This window comes from Oncorhynchus gorbuscha, linkage group LG08 (genome assembly GCF_021184085.1).
Source record: "Oncorhynchus gorbuscha isolate QuinsamMale2020 ecotype Even-year linkage group LG08, OgorEven_v1.0, whole genome shotgun sequence".
NCBI classification, from domain to species: Eukaryota; Metazoa; Chordata; class Actinopteri; order Salmoniformes; family Salmonidae; genus Oncorhynchus; species Oncorhynchus gorbuscha.
In genome coordinates, this window is record NC_060180.1 from 21,538,692 (window position 1) to 21,556,654 (window position 17,963).

The window sequence follows — 17,963 nt, forward strand, 5'->3', positions numbered from 1 at the left end:
AAAAGGCCAGGGAGTTTGTTTACATAGTTTACAAATAAGGGATTTCCCAATATAAAACTAAGAAAATGTTCTTATTTTGAGCAATGTGATTTATAAAAACAAGCATTGTATGATGGAGACCTTAATGCTTCTGTGAAAGAATGCTGTTTTTGTGTGTTTAAATGTTGAAGGCAACTAAAGGGATAGCATTCCTGGAGAATTCAAATGCTGGAATATTCAGAAAACTGGGGGGGTTCTGAATCTTTTTGTCTTGTTTTGTCTTTGTAAAGAAGAAAAGTTGATAAACAGTTAATGCCTATGATATGATGCAGTTTATCCTCTGTTCTGCTTTCTTTTTCAAACTGTGCCATGATTGTAAATACTGGATTACCCAGATAAAGGAAAGGAGATGAAGTTTATAGTGTTCATCATTCTTTCTCTTGGAGGGTTTGCATTTTATTTTGGGGTAATTATTTTGCCTGAGTTGTGTGATTTAATCTTTTGAAGTTAGTATGGCTCCAGCTCCTTTCCTAACCCCTGTAAAATAACTCTGTCATCCGTTTCCCACCTGGATTTGACCATACATTTGCAGAATAGCTTTTTTAGTGATTCTTCCAACCTTTAGAGGATGGGTGGCCGATGTGGGTATCAACGGGCCTTTCTCTCATTTCCGGGTTGGGACATCTGTTTTGGGAGAAATCTGGGAAATCCTATATTCGGTCTTAAGTCAAATGGTCTTTTTGCAATAGAGATGGTGCAAACCAAGAGAAAGTCCTGTTGTAGTGTATCTCTGTTTAGAATATGGGAATAAAAATGTATGTTAGGGCTGTGACAGTAATCGAATAAAACGGAAAGGGGATACCTAGTCAGTTACATAACTGAAATGTGTCTTCCGCATTTAACCCAACCCCTCTCAATCAGAGATGGGAACAGTGGGTTAACTGCTTTGCTCAGGGGCAGAAAGACAGATTTTGGCCTTGTCATATCGGGGATTCTGTCGGTTACTGGCCCAACGTTCTGACTACTAGAATAACCGGGTAACTGCTGGTTATGGATGAAGACCATTGTGAAAATAAAATAACTGTCAAAACCGTTCTAAAATGGGCCTACATTAATTTTAGGATTGGTAAAAAAAAATACTATTTTCATATAGATAAACTATACCTACTAAGGGGACTGTTTATTTCATTATGTGTATATATATATATATATATACTGCTCAAAAAAATAAAGGGAACACTAAAATAACACCTAGATCTGAATGAATGTAATATTCTTATTAAATAATATTTTCTTTACATAGTTGAATGTGCTGACAACAAAATCACACAAATTATCAATAGAAATCAAATGTATCAACCCATGGAGGTCTGGATTTGGAGTCACAATCAAAATTAAAGTGGAAAACCACACTACAGGCTGATCCAACTTTGATGTAATGTCCTTAAAACAAGTCAAAATGAGGCTCAGTAGTGTGTGTGGCCTCCATTTGCCTGTATGACCTCCCTACAATGCCTGGGCATGCTCCTGATGAGGTGGCGGTCTCCTGAGGGATCTCCTCCCAGACCTGGACGAAAGCATCCGCCAACTCTTGGACAGTCTGGTGCAACGTGGCGTTGGTGGATAGAGCGAGACATGATGTCCCAGATGTGCTCAATTGGATTCAGGTGTGGGGAACGGGTGGGCCAGTCCATAGCATCAATGCCTTCCTCTTGCAGGAACTGCAGACACACTCCAGCCACATGAGGTCTAGCATTATGAGGAACCCAGGGCCAACCACACCAGCATATGGTCTCACAAGGGATCTGAGGATCTCATCTTGGTACCTAATGGCAGTCAGGCTACCTCTGGCGAACACATGGAGGGCTGTGCGGCCCCCCCCAAAGAAATGCCACCCCACACCATGACTGACCCACCGCCAAACCGGTCATGCTGGAGGATGTTGCAGGCAGCAGAACGTTCTCCACGGCGTTTCCAGACTCTGTCATGTCTGTCACATGTGCTCCGTGTGAACATTGTTTCGTATGTGAAGAGCACAGGGCGCCAGTGGTGAATTTGCCAATCTTGGTGTTCTCTGGCAAATGTCAAACGTCCTGCACGGTGTTGGGCTGTAAGCACAACCCCCACCTGTGGCTGTCGGGCCCTCATAACACCCTCATGGAGTCTGTTTCTGACCGTTTGAGCAGACACATGCACATTTGTGGCCTGCTGGAGGTCATTTTGCAGGGCTCTGGCAGTGCTCCTCCTGCTCCTCCTTGCACAAAGGCGGAGGTAGCGGTCCTGCTGCTGGGTTGTTGCCCTCCTACGGCCTCCTCCACGTCTCCTGATGTACTGGCCTGTCTCCTGATAGAGCCTCCATGCTCTGGACACTACGCTGACAGACACAGCAAACCTTCTTGCCACAGCTCGCATTGATGTGCCATCCTGGATGAGCTGCACTACCTGAGCCACTTGTGTGGGTTGCAGACTCAGTCTCATGCTACCACTAGAGTGAAAGCACCGCCAGCATTCAAAAGTGACTAAAACATCCGCCAGGAAGCATAGGAACTGAGAAGTGGTCTGTGGTCACCACCTGCAGAACCACTCCTTTATTGGGGGTGTCTTGCTAATTGCCATTAATTTCCACCTGTTGTCTATTCCATTTGCACAACAGCATGTGAAATTCATTGTCAATCAGTGTTGCTTCCTAAGTGGACAGTTTGATTTCACAGAAGTATGATTGACTTGGAGTTACATTGTCTTTAAGTGTTCCCTTCATTTTTTTGAGCAGTGTATATATATTTTTTATTTCCCCTTTTATTTAACTGGGTAAGTCAGTTTCCCCAATGCTGGAATGGGGGGGGGGGGGGAGCTGTACAGTGTCGGCCTGTAATGCAATTTTATGAATGTTCATGTGGTAAGTAGCTTATCGTTTATAAAACAGGAAATTTACTGTTAATTCCTTATTTGGTTACATTAATTTCTGTTGATGCATGTATTAATTAGTAATTTACTGTCCTCATTCTCGGAGAGGAAATGCTGTTTGCAGAGTTCACAACCTGCAACACTTGTGAGAAACCCATTTTGGGTTATTTCATACCATTTACACGCTTCATGTCAGCAATGAGCATGTGTCTGGTTTCTCTGTCCTGTTAATGCTAATGGAGCCCGCGTGCCTGAGCGCACAAGTACCTGTGTCCATTTTGGCTTTTTATTAAATGTTTTTATTTTGATTGTCTGTTAACTCACCACTACTAATAAGCTGAGCTTCTCAGAAATTGTCTTCACCTCACACAGTAATTCAACAAAGATGGATATATATACATTTTTATATCCATTCAAATTTATAATGCCTCCTCACAGTATTTGAAAAATCTTTCCAGCGCTCTCCCCCTCGGTAATCGGTGTTGCTGATAAATAGGCTGTGGACAGGCTGCGTCTATCTTAATGATTTTCCTCTTTATGCTATAGCATAGCTGTCCCCTTTATACTTTCCTTGTCAATTCTAGGGGTTTTGGAAATAGCCACAGGATATTTTTTTTATACATTGTAGCTATTTTGTAAGTAAATGCCTGAAGTCAACTTGTGCAATACATTAGGAGATAAAGCAGGTCTCATACTTCATTTCACCTGTAACCTTATGAAGCTTACTGCTTACACCAGGAAAAGTAACTACACATCAGTCAGATAGCTGAATGCTCGTTCGTGAATTCTCATCCAAATGAGAAGTGCAACTGAAGCACGAAATTTGTCTGATGCCGAGCAGAAATTACAATAAGAAGCATTTTAGATCTACAAGATGTTTATTTTGTGTTTTAGCTTTCTGCTGTGTTTTGAAAAGGCAAAGCCCTGAGGATGAGTGCTCTGCCACTGCTGTCTTGGTTTCCTTGTGGGTTTTCTTTTCTACTTTGTTCTCGGCCCGTCTGCTCCTTCGCCTCTTCAAGCAGCGCAGGCAGGCCTGTTGCCCTAGCGACTCCAGACTCCACACAGACACAGCGTGAACACATGCTGCTCCAGAGCAGAACTATTCTTCCTTCAGACAAGCGTGCGTCAACTTTGTTCATTTGCACAATGTCTCTCATTTACAATCGCTTGTAAAAGTCCAAACTCACCAAAATGTGTAACTTTATGAGCTGGATTGCCTGTTTTTAAATTAGTTTATTTTAATTTGTGTTGTTTAGCATATTTAGCTAGCAGCCTCCAGGGGACATTTGCTATTACTACAGCTAATTTTGTTAGCATTCTGATAATAGATGGTAAATTCTACTTTTGGAAAACCTAAGGTAGGCCTCGTTTTTTTTTGGAGGTGAAAGAAACGCACACCAGGTGCTGGCTAGCGGAGTAGAACGCTTGAAAAAGAAGAGCCGCACACTCTAGGAGCTCCGATGCAGTAAGGTTTTTAAATATTTAAGGAAAGGATAATAAATATTTGCTCTTCTGACAAGCGCTGGTGGCTTTGATTGGCGGGCGCATTTACAGGGTGTGAGTTCCCTCATTCTCTCTATAGGCCTATTTGTCCGTTCAGAAAGTTTCCTAAAGTACCCTGACTGGACTCCATCTCTTTAAGAAGAATCAAACACTCCTGTCATGATGTAATCTTGTAAAAGGTCTATTTTCAGTAGCTTAGGCTACATTCTTTCTCTCATTACGGCGTCCTCTCTTTAAAGAACATATGCCAATGCAATTGCCACCGAATAACGTCAGCAGCAGGGTTTGTGACGTTATACAAATATTTCAGGGAAAGAGCCTAACAAGAAGAAAAATCTTCCTCCCACTGCTGCTGGCCTTTGCAGATTCTGCTGTTACGATCCTAATACTGCCTTTACCGATCTGCTTCCCAGTTATAATTTTTATATGCACATTTTCGAGGAACAGAATAACTTATAATTGTCTTCGTATCTCAAAATCATTGTGGTTAATCGAAATTGTGAAAGTAATGCATATTGCCAACTTTATAAAAATAGCCTACTTAAAGCCCCAAAATAAAAACATTGCAGCCTGCAGGTAGAATATATCCTGGTTTTAAAAATAAATAGTATAAATCACATTGAAACGCATGGCTTGTCTGCAAGGAACTTGAAACGTTGTATCAACTATTAACTTGGCTCAGGCCTGAACCTCATGCTAGCAAACCTGCAACATTGTATAAAATATATGTCTGCCAGTGAGCTCCGGACAGACAATGCTGTAGGTTATTTGCGCAAGGGTAAGAAGTAATCAGGTAGGCCTATTTGATGACGTTTCCACCGGATCAGAGCATACACCCCCCCCCCCCTTCACGCTGAGTGGTTATCGAAAGACAGCTAGAAGATGATCAAATGGGCTACGTTGAGGAGCTATTGTCATTCTCAATGGATGTAAAAACAGACTCTGGTCTGCCCTAGATCCAACTATGTTGGTAATTCGTGTCATGTCTGACTACTGCAGTAGGTTACTGCTTGTCCATGTGCTAGCTAACAGCAACAAACCCAGATGAGCTAAATGTGAAAGCATCCCGCAGATATCAGCTTCTCATTAGCTAGCTAATGTTAGCTTTATTATAGTTATAAAGCATTGCTAACTGTTTAATGTTTTGAAATAACATTTATTTGACACATTATATACATAGACTTGGCAAACTCTTTGGCTGCAAGCTTTTTTAGCTATAATATTTAGCTATCTAGCTAGCATCCAGTGTAGGTGAGTAGAAAAATTGCCGTAAAAACAGACCTGATGATTTTTTTTTTTTTACCGGTTAATTACTTTTGATGCATCCATTGCAAAGATTTGTATAACTTGCTCCTTGTTCTATCTGTGCCCGTAGTCTACAGCAGCTGCCATTACTACATCAGTGAAAAACAGAGCCAGTAATCCCCAGAATATCCCCAACAACATAACCCCCCCCCCCAACTGGCCTACTGCCAAGTCAAATATTTTGATTAGTTGAATCAGTGTTACTGCTTGGCTGGAACAAAAGCATGCACCCACACTAGCCTCTTCTTTCTTTGTTCTTATTATTGTTCCTTTGTTCTACCCCTCTTTGACACAAGTTAAATGCACACAAGTATTTTAATTGCTATGTCATGAACCACTGCAGTACATAACCTAGGCCCTTGTTTTATAAGATTTAGGGTAGGCTGGCAAGTGTTTTTAAAATAGATTAACTCATGAAAAACATGGCTGAGTAAGTTCACTATAGGCCTGCATTTTCACAGCTTAATTTTCAAATGACAGCAGGCTGTTATTCGTTTTTCCTTTTGACCTGTTTGGTTGTGTAATGTCTGGTGTGTGCCATCCTATTCAATGTTAACTGTTATGCTCACAATTATGAGAATAATTTAATGTTGGGAGCATTATTAAGGTAAGTGCAGTGGTATCCTTTTTGCACAAATTATATTTTTTTAACCTGAGTAATAATGGATGTTAGCCTACAGCCTGGAATCGAACCAGGGTAGGTAGTGACGCCTCTAGCACTGAGATGCAGTGTTTTAACCTTTTTAGGATAGGGGGCAGCATTTTCACTTTTGGATGAATAGCGTGCCCAGAGTGAACTGCCTCCTACTCTGTCCCAGATGATAATATATGCAAATTATTATTATTATTAGTAGTAGTAGTATTGGATAGAAAACACTCTGACGTTTCTAAAACTGTTTGAATGATGTCCGTGAGTATAACAGAACTCATATGGCAGGCGAAAACCTGAGAAAAATCCAACCACTAAGTGGGATATCTGAGGTTTGTAGTTTTTCCAAGCTTGGCCTACCGAATACAGTGTCTGGCGTCAAGTTGCACTTCCTATGGCTTCCACTAGATGACAACTGTCTTTGGAAACTGGATTGAGGATTCTACTATTAAGGAGGGGCTCATGAGACCTGTTTGAGTCAGTGGTCTGGCAGTGTCTCAGGCTTGTGACGCGCGCTCCCGACAGAGTTAGCTCTTGTTCCAGTGCTTTTCTTCAGACAGAAATTCTCCGGTTGGAAGCTTATTGATGTTTTGATGTTAAAACATCCTAAAGATTGATTCCATACATCATTTGACTTGTTTCTACGACCTGTAATGGAAATTTTTGAGTTTTTGTCTGGACAAAGTGCTCGTGCCTCATGAAGATGGATTACTGGGCTAATGACAAGTGGCTATTTGGACATAAATTATGGACTTTATGGAGAAAATCAGTCATTCTTTGTCGAACTGGGATTCCTGGGAGTGCCTTCTGATGAAGATCATCAAAGGTAAGTGAATATTTATAGTGTTATTTCTAACTTCTGTTGACTCCAAAATGGCGGATATTTCTCTGGCTGGATTGAGCTCTGAGCGACGTTCTCAGATTATGCTTTTTCTGTAAAGTTTTTAAAAAATCTGACACATCGGTTGCATTAAGGAGAAGTCTCTTTAATTCTGTGAATAACAGCTGTATCTTTTATCAATGTTTGTTATGAGTTTCTGCAAAATCACGAGATGTTTTGGAATCAAAACATTACTGCACGTAACACGCCAATGTAAACTGAGATTTTTGGATATAAATATGCACATTATCGAACAAAACATACATGTATTATGTAACATGATGTCCTATGAGTGTCATCTGATGAAGATCTTCAAAGTTTAGTGATTAATTTGATCTATATTTCTGATTTTTGTGACTCCTCTCTTTGGCTGGAAAAATGGCTGTGTTTTTTTGACATGGCTATGACCTAACATAATCATATGTTGTGCTTTCGCTGTAAAGCATTTTTTAAATCGGACACGATTGGTAGATTAACAAGATGTTTATCTTTCATTTGCTGTATTGGACTTGTTAAAGTGTGAAAGTTACATATTTCTAAAAATATATATTTTTGAATTTCTCGCGCTGCCTTTTCAGCGGAATGTTTTCGAGGGGTTGCGCTAGTGGAACGCCTGCGCTAGAAAGGTTCAACTGCTGCACCACTTGGGAGCCCAATGAGGTGGGAAGATGACTCCAACCCACAAGACTCATCTCCAATCAGAATACCTCAGTCTTAAAATATGACACATGAAGTTGGATAAAAACGGATAAAGGAGTAAGAAAAAATGTAGGCTAGTTCAACATGCTTAGGACGTGGCCAAAAATGAAAAACGTGTAGTTGCTTGATCCCTGTCGAAGGAGATGTTTAAAAAAAAAAACATTTTGTGTATGATCGTAAAACATTCTTATGACTTTAACATTTGTTGACACCTTAAATTCTTACACATTTTCTCATAAGTATATTTCAACACGGTCTGCTCAGGCAAATATGCCGAACTACTAAACTTGTAACCAATCAGAACTCTGGCAGGGCTTGTTCAAACTGCAGTAGGATGGTTCTCCTCACAGGTGAGTGAATAGCACTTGGTTGATTTCTGGGAGCAGGACACTGGAGAGCAGAGGAGATCATGTGAGACAAAAGTGAGGGACGAGAATTAATAAAAAATAAATCATCACAGCAAAGGAATGTAGTTTGGCAGCTAGAAAATGAACATCCTGCCACTCTGAGGCAGGTGGCTCTTCAATCATCCTACTCCAACTATTGACAGGGATAATGTGCCATTTCTTATTTGTCAGTATGGATGAATTTAGTGGGTCCTGCCTTGATTACTTGGAATAAACTGGTAGCTGTGCCGGAATGACATGGTAGCTAGTTATAAAGCTATTTGCTCAGCTAGCTAGCAACAGATCTACTTGCTAACTCAGCAAATGTATTACTAAAAGCCAAACAGCAGATGTAAGATATAGGTTAGGGCTTCATGAAAAAGTATCTAGTTGATAGTAGGCTGTTTTTACTGTAAGGAGGCATTTGGGCTGGAGGTGTTGAGAGTGAAGGGGGAAATCTGGTGTTGGCCCTGGTAAGGGTAGCACATTCCCACAGAACGGGCCCTGTGAACGGACTGGAGCCCCCCCCTCTATGGTCTTTAATTTCAATTAGCTATGGCTGATCGTTCACTTTGATGGCATTACTCGCTCCTCCAAGCCTCGACACATTTCCCTCTGCTCTCGTGCCACTCTGTTAGTTTTGCTAAAGCCGACGGAATTAACTTCAGCGATGGAATCGCCAAATGCTTGACTTCCACTTCCTTTTTCAAGCCTATGTCACATACACAAGCTCACACATATCAGCCCAATAATGTTTCTTTTTAGTTTGTTGACTTTAGTTTTTTCAGTGCCGCGGGGATCCTCTCTGCGCTCTTTTGGGACGCGGTGTTCTCTCATGGCTGACATAGTTCTCTTCCAAAAACTGGTTACACAACTCCCGTCAGACAGTTAAGTTGAACACCTCACTGACACCTGGTGTTGTGAGGATTTTGCATAATAAAGCTACGAGGCACTAGATGCTTTTCCCTTTTCACAACAGATATCGTGTTAGAGTGGTCTGTCCATCAACCTTCAGTCTGTTTTGCGGATCAAAGTATGCGATAGGCTAACTCTCCAACTTAAAACATGAGTCCATTTGTCTGACTGCTTTGAAGCTTGAGTAGAACTACAAGATGTCTAGTACTTTCGTCTTCCCTTTTAACACGCTTCCTTTATTTCTCTCTGCATTGTTGCTTTTACTCAAAATATATCTCCCCGAAGCCATGCCCCTGTACTGTGACAGCTCACAACCTCAGAATATATTCCTGCATGCTCTCAGGACTTTATAAATAGCCAGCGCAGTTAGTTGCCAATTATTGGCTGCACCCTTGAGTGACCTTGGCCTGGTGAGGAGACACTGAGGCAGTATTGTAAACAGATAAGCACAGCTGATCTCACTCTATTGCCTTTCAGTGTTATGAACGTGCTCACTGTGTGTTCATCTATTTTCTTCGATTTGTTTTGTATTTGCTCATACTAACCACTCTAGCACTTTCAAATGGCTATTTTCTTGTCATTCGGCTTAAAAATAGTTGCCGCATGGAATGCCGACTGCAGTTATGTCCTTTTACAAGGTCACTTTGACTTGGCTATAAGGCCCTCAAATGCCTTTACACCAGCAGAAAAGCTTCCCACTTGCAGGAATTAAGATTTCTATTTGATGTACTGCATTTATTTTCCCTGCAAAAGAGTTTGTCGCTGAATGTACACTCACATTGTTGTCTCTGGCTAATAAATAGTCCATGAGCCAGGGGGGTCGGTCAGGCACACTTGGGCAGACGATGTCTCAGTGATTTTCTTGAAGGCTTATGTTAGTGATGAGCAGGTTAACTTAAGACCCACTGTCCCTGCGGTTATATCTTGGGGCAGGTGGGTTTGGGGTCATTAAATATTGTGTGGGGTTGAATAAAAGGAATAAAGGTTTCATTCTTGTGTAGTTTATATCTATAGGCTATATAGAGGTTTTTTCTTTCATTTTTCTTTCTTTCTGGCATTTAGGCCCTCAAGCTTACACAGCTGTACTCGCACCAAATAGCTTACACACCAATTGCTTTTGGAAATAGGCAGAAAAAGTTAGCGTAGACCCACGGAGGCAAGAAGGACAATGTCGAACTTAATTTAATTAAGAGAAATGCTACGAAATGGAGAGTTGAACATAATGATTTGGTAAAATGGTAAAAGCGGATGATAGCTATGTTATGTGTGATTGTGAGGCGTTATACAAATTCCACAGTCACAAGATGGGGACTTCAAGCGAACTGTAGCCTGCTGTTTAGATCGGTTAAATGGAAATCTAGGCACTGACTGTAGTTCTATATCCATTCCCATAGCCTTAATAATAACTCCTGTGCATATGTGAATCCTGTGATGGCCCTGTATCTAGAAATCTTTTTAAAACCCTGTTCTAGCTGTGAGTGTCAAATGTGGTGCCTTTATCACCAAAGTTACATTCCAAAAACTGCCCCACCACATGGACTCCTATGGCTAAGCTTCCAACATTCTAACGTCAATGGCACAATATGGGTTATTTTTAAATAAGAGTTGTAGCTGGTGTGCTTTCAGTGACATTTAGAGATCCACTTGTCAAAGGTTAAAATGTATCGGGGGTTTCCTTTTTTTATATGTAGTGCATTTGGACACCTGCTTGTCGAACATCTCATTCCAAAATCATGGGCATTTAATAAACAGTTGGTCCCCCCTTTGCTGCTATAACAGCCTCCACTCTTCTGGGAAGGCTTTCCACTAGATGTTGGAACATTGCTGCAGGGACTTGCTGCCATTCAGCCACGAGCATTTAGTGAGGTCGGGCACTGATGTTGGTGCATTAGGCCTGGCTCGCAGTTGGTGTTCCAATTCATCAATGTTCGATGGGGTTGCGGTCAGGGCTCTGTGCAGGCCAGTCAAGTTCTTGCACACCGATCTTTACCAACCATTTCTGTATGGACCTCGCTTTGTGCACGGGATCATTGTCATGCTCAAACCGGAAAGATCCTTCCCCAAACTGTTGCCACAAAGTTGGAAACACAGAATTGTCTAGAATGTCATTGTATGCTAAGATTTAAGGGTTAAGATTTCCCTTCACTTGAACTACGGGGCCTAACCCAAACCTTAACAGCCACAAACCATTATTCCTCCTCCACCAAACTTTACAGTTAGCACTATGCATTGGGGAAGGTAGTGTTCTCCTGGCATTTGCCAAACTCCGTTTCGTCCGTCGGACTGCCAGGTGAAGAAGTGTGATTCACCTCTCCAGAGGACGCGTGTCCAATGGCGGCGAGCTTTACACCACTCCAGTCGACGCTTGGCATTGTTCATGGTGCTCTTTGCTTGTGTGTGGAAACCCATTTCATTGAAAGACAATTTTTACATGCTTCAGCACTCGGCGGACCTGTTCTTGAGCTTGTGTGGCCTATCACTTCTCGGCTGAGCGTTGTTGCTCCTAGACGTTTCCACTTCACAACAGCACTTCCAGTTGACCGGGGCAGCTCTAACAGGGCAGTGATTTGACGAACTGACATTTTAGAAAGATAACATCCTATGACGGTGCCTCGTTGAAAGTCACGGCGATCGTCAGTAAGATCGGTGTACTGCTAATGTTTGTCTATGGCGATTGCATGGCTCTGTGCTCAATTTTATACACCTGTTGGCAACTGGTGTGGCTGAAAAAGCAGAATCCACTAATTTCAAGGGGTGTCCACATACTTTTGTAAATATGAGTTATGTACGCTAGAGGTCAAGGTTCTGTTGACTTGAACTTTCCAAAAATGTGTCTGATAGCTGTGAATCTAAGCAAGTAATATAGTAATATAGTAACATAATATCCAGTAATATATTATTGATGTGAGCAATAGCTTGTTGTATGCTGAACCCTATGGGATGGATGGAGGGATGAAAAAGAGTAGCACAGAGAATGCTACCATTTGATGTAGTGCTATCACACATTTTTCAACTCTAGGGACAGAGCTTCAATAAAATTACTTAGACATCGTTGGCCCAAGTGAGCCTGATGGCCCAAATTTGTCTGGCTCATGGACTAAAAGGCCCTTTGAGTCACAAGGAGCTCTCCCATGTGGAAGAATAGCCCCTGTGTTGGTGCTGAGAGCAGTGCCTGGCTCTCAGGCTGCTGGGCCACATCCAGACCATGCTGCTCCACTTATCTCCCTGCCACAGCAGGGGCTTTTGGCCCGCAGTTGCCCACTCAAAGGAGGCTTTATGGGTACACCATGGACAACCTCTTCTCCCACCCCCTGGAATAGCACATCCCTCGGGTCTAAAATCAGATGTTTGTGTGTCCAAATGTCCTGTTGGGGTATCTGAGCTGAAATGTCTAAAACTGTGAGCAAAATGAGGATTCCCTGGTATTGAACAGGGAAGTGACTGACACTCTTTGCCCCTAGTATGTTTTCAGGCTCATGTAGGCAAGGCCTAAAGCTGTTTTGAAAGGCTAAACCTAAAGATCCACTATGAAGAAAACCCTCTGCCATTTCCTGGTTGCTAAAATTCTAGTAGTTTGCCTAACTTCAGTTGTGACAACAATCAATTAGTGTAGAGAATCATTGTACCATCTAAACAGCTGGGAAATATATTTTCCATTACCAAAAATATTGTATTTTCAGCTGTTTTAAAGCTGGTGTACAAAACCGAATGTAAAAGACACAAAAACAAAACTTAAAAACGCGAGGCATAGAAATAAGGCACATAGATCGGATCTGCCGCTTGCTTCTTAGACTTGCTTTCAATAAGTGACACATCTATAATGCAGATCTCTAATGAATTTGGTTGGGTCGCCCAAAAAGTTACATCTTTCATTTTTGTTATTTACAGACTTGACTAATCACACAAGTGAGTCAATGTATGAGTATCCAGCATTAATTTGTCAGACACAGAAATCACACTTTGATAAGCCCTCTAAGAGCTTCAGCTCTTATATTCCTGTTTGAACTTGCCTCTGTTTCTCTGAGGTGGCGTCCTTCTGGAGACAGTGATGCTGAAATGGCGGTAATCACACACACACACACACACACACCGATCCGGCTCTGCTAATGACTTTTAAAGTTGGAAGATGTTAGTTGTGGGCTGCAGTAATGTGTAATGTCTTTCCATCAGTGTAGGTCGTAGTGTACTGCGGCTGGGTCCCTGGGCTCTGGGCCTCGGTGACAGTCTGTCTGCAGTGCTGTGCTGCGGCTCCTGCCCCGTCATCTGATACCTCCGCACAGCTTGGGTTGCCCAGCAACCCCCTCTGCCTGCTTTATGTTACTATAGGGGTTGTGCACAAAATTTTAGGGTAGAAATAAAATGGAAATGTTTGGCTAAATCAAAACTTTGTATTTTCATGCAGACATATCAAGACTGGTGATATGCAGTCCTTCCCGACCTGTTGTTGATACACTTTGGTCCATTTACAACGTCCCATTTGCTTGGTGCGTGACTAACTTGAGGCTCACACTCTCCTGCTCAGGTCTCCATGGTGCCATGCTGGATTTCTGTCTCCACCATCAATATGTTCTCTCTCCCCATGGATCTGTATGACCCCCAGCACCAACTCTGGTCTCTCTACAAGCTTCCTCAACATGCCCCTGCACCATGGATCCCCCAGTGAGGTAAGGCTGCTCTCTCTGGCTGTTACAGTGAATCCGAGGGATCACTCCTGCTTTAGATTATACTTGTGATGATACATGTTCAACCCCATACGGTGTGTGATTTGTGCAAGATGTGTTGTGGTCACATGCTTGGTTGGTGAATGCATCTCTGTTTGGATTCCTTCTCTGAGCCTTTTTCTTTAACCTAACAAATGTTTGTTTTTCTGCGGAGGGCACCGGTGATTACCACACAACCTGATTATACCCCTCCCCCTCTGAGGAGATTAAACCCTGACCTCTCCCGGCAGACAGAGCTGGCCAATCAGCGGGTGGTTACCCGGCTCTTAATTGCCGGCGCAGATTGGGTCATTGGAGCTGTCTGCTGATGTGATTAATAACTAGAGGAATAAGAGCAGGAAAGGACCTGATTGCACATGCTCCCGGAGGTTTACACATCTGAGTTTTTCATGGGTGGAGTGACTCCCACCATGAGAGAACATCTAGAATGGGTTATTTTTGGGCGGGGGACGTTCTCTTATTGTAAAATACATTTTTAAAAAGAGGTATGTCCTTGTCATTAAGTCACCATCTTAGTTCACAGTTTAAACACGTATAAAAGATGAGACGACAATGAAGTGATCGGTGGCTTATATATTCTCTTTTGTTTGAGGAAAAAAAACTAAAACACTGAGCCTGAGTTTGCGCACTCTGCCGGCAGACCTTCAAACAGAGTCAGGGAGTCTACTCGAGCAAATTGCTACCATATGTTCACAGAGGATGTTGAACCCAATGTATTTCACGTCCTCGCTTTTAAACACGACTTAAGGCGAGTTGGTGAGTTTCCCAATTTGTGCCGGTCTACTTTTGTGTCCAACTTTTTCTCCTGAATCATCACTCATAGACTGAAGAGTGGTGTGACTTTAAGACAGCAACCGGGATCTTCTCTCCTTATAGAGGTAGTGGTTGAGGGTGACACGGGTCTAGTCTCTGGAAGAGGGGGGAGGGGTCCGGTTGACAGGGATAAAGTGAGGCTTTTATTGTGGGAAGCTTGCACTCCCACTGGACCGTTAATTACAGCAGAAGCCTAACTGTGTGACTCCTGGCTTATTGAAGGAAGAAGCTAGCAGTTATCCTGACAGATTAGCCAAACTTAGCTCTGTGCAGTCGAGAGCCTTTCGGCCTTGCTCCATTGTTCTGGTATGTGTCAGCAGAGTTCCAATCCAGCACAGTTCTAGATGCATAAGAAAACAGGAGGGGGGCATACAGGTAACTGCCCAAATACAGGACACACTTGAGTAAATGAGGGACACAAAGTATATTGAAACACACAGGTATGGTTCCTGGGTTTATTAAGCAATTAACATACCATCATGCCTAGGTTCATGTATAAAAATTCCCAATTGCCCATTATTTTGGCTACCATGGCGAGAAGAGATCTGTAATTGGAAAGAGGGGTCTCAAAGGAGCATAGGGGGTTTAAAAATGACATACCCAAATCTAACTGCCTGTAGCTCAGGACCTGAAGCAAGGATATGCATATTCTTGATACCATTTGAAAGGAAACCCTTTGAAGTTTTTGGAAATGTGAAATGAATGTAGGAGAATATAACCCACAAGATCTGGGAAAAGATCATGCAAACAAAAACAAGTTATTTTTTATTATAATCTTTGAAATGCAAGAGAAAGGCCATAATATAATATTGCTGTTTATGCGCTATTTAGATTTTGGCCACTAGATAGTAGCAGTGTATGTGCAGTTTCAGACTGCTCCAGTGAAGCATGGCAATACTGCACACACTTTTTTTTTTTTTTAATCAAGTCTTCCCAGAAACAGCAGGGGTTCAAACTTTAGAACTCAGTACCTACATTTTGAATTTAAAAATAGATTTTATCAAACAAAACTATGCTACATTTTATGTCTGGAACCCTCAGGAGGACAAATCAGAGCAAGATTACTGAATTTAAGTACATCAGAGGTGAATGTGTCAAACCAAGTGCCATAAGAAAAGTTTGTTGTGCACTCTCCTCAATAGCATGGTATTTTTTTCACTGTAATAGCTACTGTAAATTGGACAGCACACTTAGATTAACAATAATGTAAGCTTTCTGCACATATAAGACATGTCTATGTCCTGGAATGTTGGTGTTACTTACATCATTCTAGTCACATTAGCACACGTTAGCAATGCCCAAACCGGACTTCCCGCGTGCGCAAGCATTGCAAAAGAAATGTACACGCATGTGATTCAATCATTGCACCAACGAACGTCTGCGTTGCCAGGCGCTGAAATATAAGTTGATTCTATTTGTGGCGCAGAACGCGATGCAAGTCCTGCCTCTCCAATCTCCTCATTGGTTTTTAGAAACGTATACCCACGTGCCATCTTCTCATTGGTTTTTAGGAACATATACCCAGGTGGGTGATTGAAAGATTAACTGAGGACGGTTGTGGTAATGCACCTTAATATGAAAGTTAGTTTCCCATTGCCATATAAAGTCCAAATAAGAAAAAGAAGCCTGTTACTAGAAACGATTCGGTTGACCATTTTATATGTGGATTAATTGTTGGAGTAGAGGACCTTGTGCATTTCAGATAAAATAACAACTCGATGTTTATGTCCAGGGACAAATTAGCTACCAACTGCTAGCTAGCTAAATTGCCATAAATGTTTAATGCTTTTCGGCCTGTTCCCAAATGAATCAAATCAAATTTCATTGGTCACATACACATGGTTAGCAGATGTTAATGCGAATGTAGCAAAATGCTTGTGCTTCTAGTTCTGACCGTGCAGTAATGTCTAACAAGTAATCTAACAATTTCATAACTACCTTATACACACAAATGTAAAGGAATGAATAAGACTATGTACATATAAATACATGGAAAAGTGATGGCCGCTCGACATAGGCAAGATGCAGTAGATGGTATAGAGTACAGTATACATATGAGTAATGTAGGGTATGTAAACATTAAATAAAGTGTCATTGTTTAAAGTGACTAGTGATACATTTATTACATCTAATTATTAAGTGGCTAGAGATTTGAGTCAGTATGTTGGCAGCAGCCACTCGATATTAGTGATGGCGGTTTAACAGTCTGATGGCCTTTAGATAGAAGCTGTTTTTCAGTCTCTCTGTCCCAGCTTTGAGACACCTGTACTGACCTCGCCTTCTGGATGATAGCGGGGTGAACAGACAGTGACTCAGGTGGTTGTTGTCCTTGATTATCTTTTTGGCCTTCCTGTGACATCGGGTGGTGTAGGTGTCCTGGAGAGCAAGTAGTTTGCCCCCAGTGATGCGTTGTGCAGACCTCACTACCCTCTGGAGAGCCTTACGGTTGTGGGTGGAGCAGTTGCCATACCAGGTGGTGATACAGCCGACAGGGTGCTCTCAATTGTGCATCTGTAATAGTTTGAGTGTTTTCAGTGACAAGCCAAATTTCTTCAGCCTCCTGAGGTTGAAGAGGCGCTATTGTGCCTTCTTCACCACACTGTCTGTTTGGGTGGACCATTTCAGTTTGTCTGTGATGTGTACGCCGAGGAACTTAACTTTCCACCTTCTCCACTACTGTCCCGTCTGTGGATAGATAAGGGGGTGCTCCCTCTGCTGTTTCCTGAAGTCCACGATCATCTCCTTTTTTTTGTCGACGTTGAGTGTGAAGTTATTTTCCTGACACCACACTCCAAGTGCCCCCACCTCCTCCCTGTAGGCCGTTGTTAGTAATCAACTCTACCACTGTAGTGTCGTCTGTAAACTTGATGATTGAGTTGGAGGCGTGTATGGCCACGCAGTCATGGGTGAACAGGGAGTACAGGAGAGAGCTGAGAACGCACCCTTGTGGGGCCTCATTGTTGAAGATCAGTGGGTGGAGATGTTATTTCCTACCCTCACCACCTGGGGGCGGCCCGTCAAAGTCCAGGACCCAGTTGCACAGGGCGGAGTGGATCTAGGGTGTCCGGTAGGGTGGAATTGATATGATCCATATCCTTGCTTCCTTCTCTCAAAGCACTTCATAATGACGGAAGTGAGTACTATGGGGCGGTAGTCGTTTAGCTCAGTTAACTTAGTTTTCTTGGGAACAGGAACAATGGTTGCCCTCT

The 17,963-nt window shown here is 42.3% G+C and overlaps 1 protein-coding gene across 2 annotated transcripts in view; it reads left to right on the plus strand.

Moving 5' to 3' along the window:
• Positions 1–17,963, plus strand: part of bmpr1aa (bone morphogenetic protein receptor, type IAa) — a 65,112-nt gene that overhangs the window by 7,284 nt on the left and 39,865 nt on the right. For both annotated transcript variants that reach the window (XM_046358809.1, XM_046358808.1), the window contains exon 2: positions 13,743–13,884. The gene's annotated coding sequence lies outside the window, so the exon portion shown is untranslated. The remainder of the gene's footprint in view (positions 1–13,742; positions 13,885–17,963) is intronic.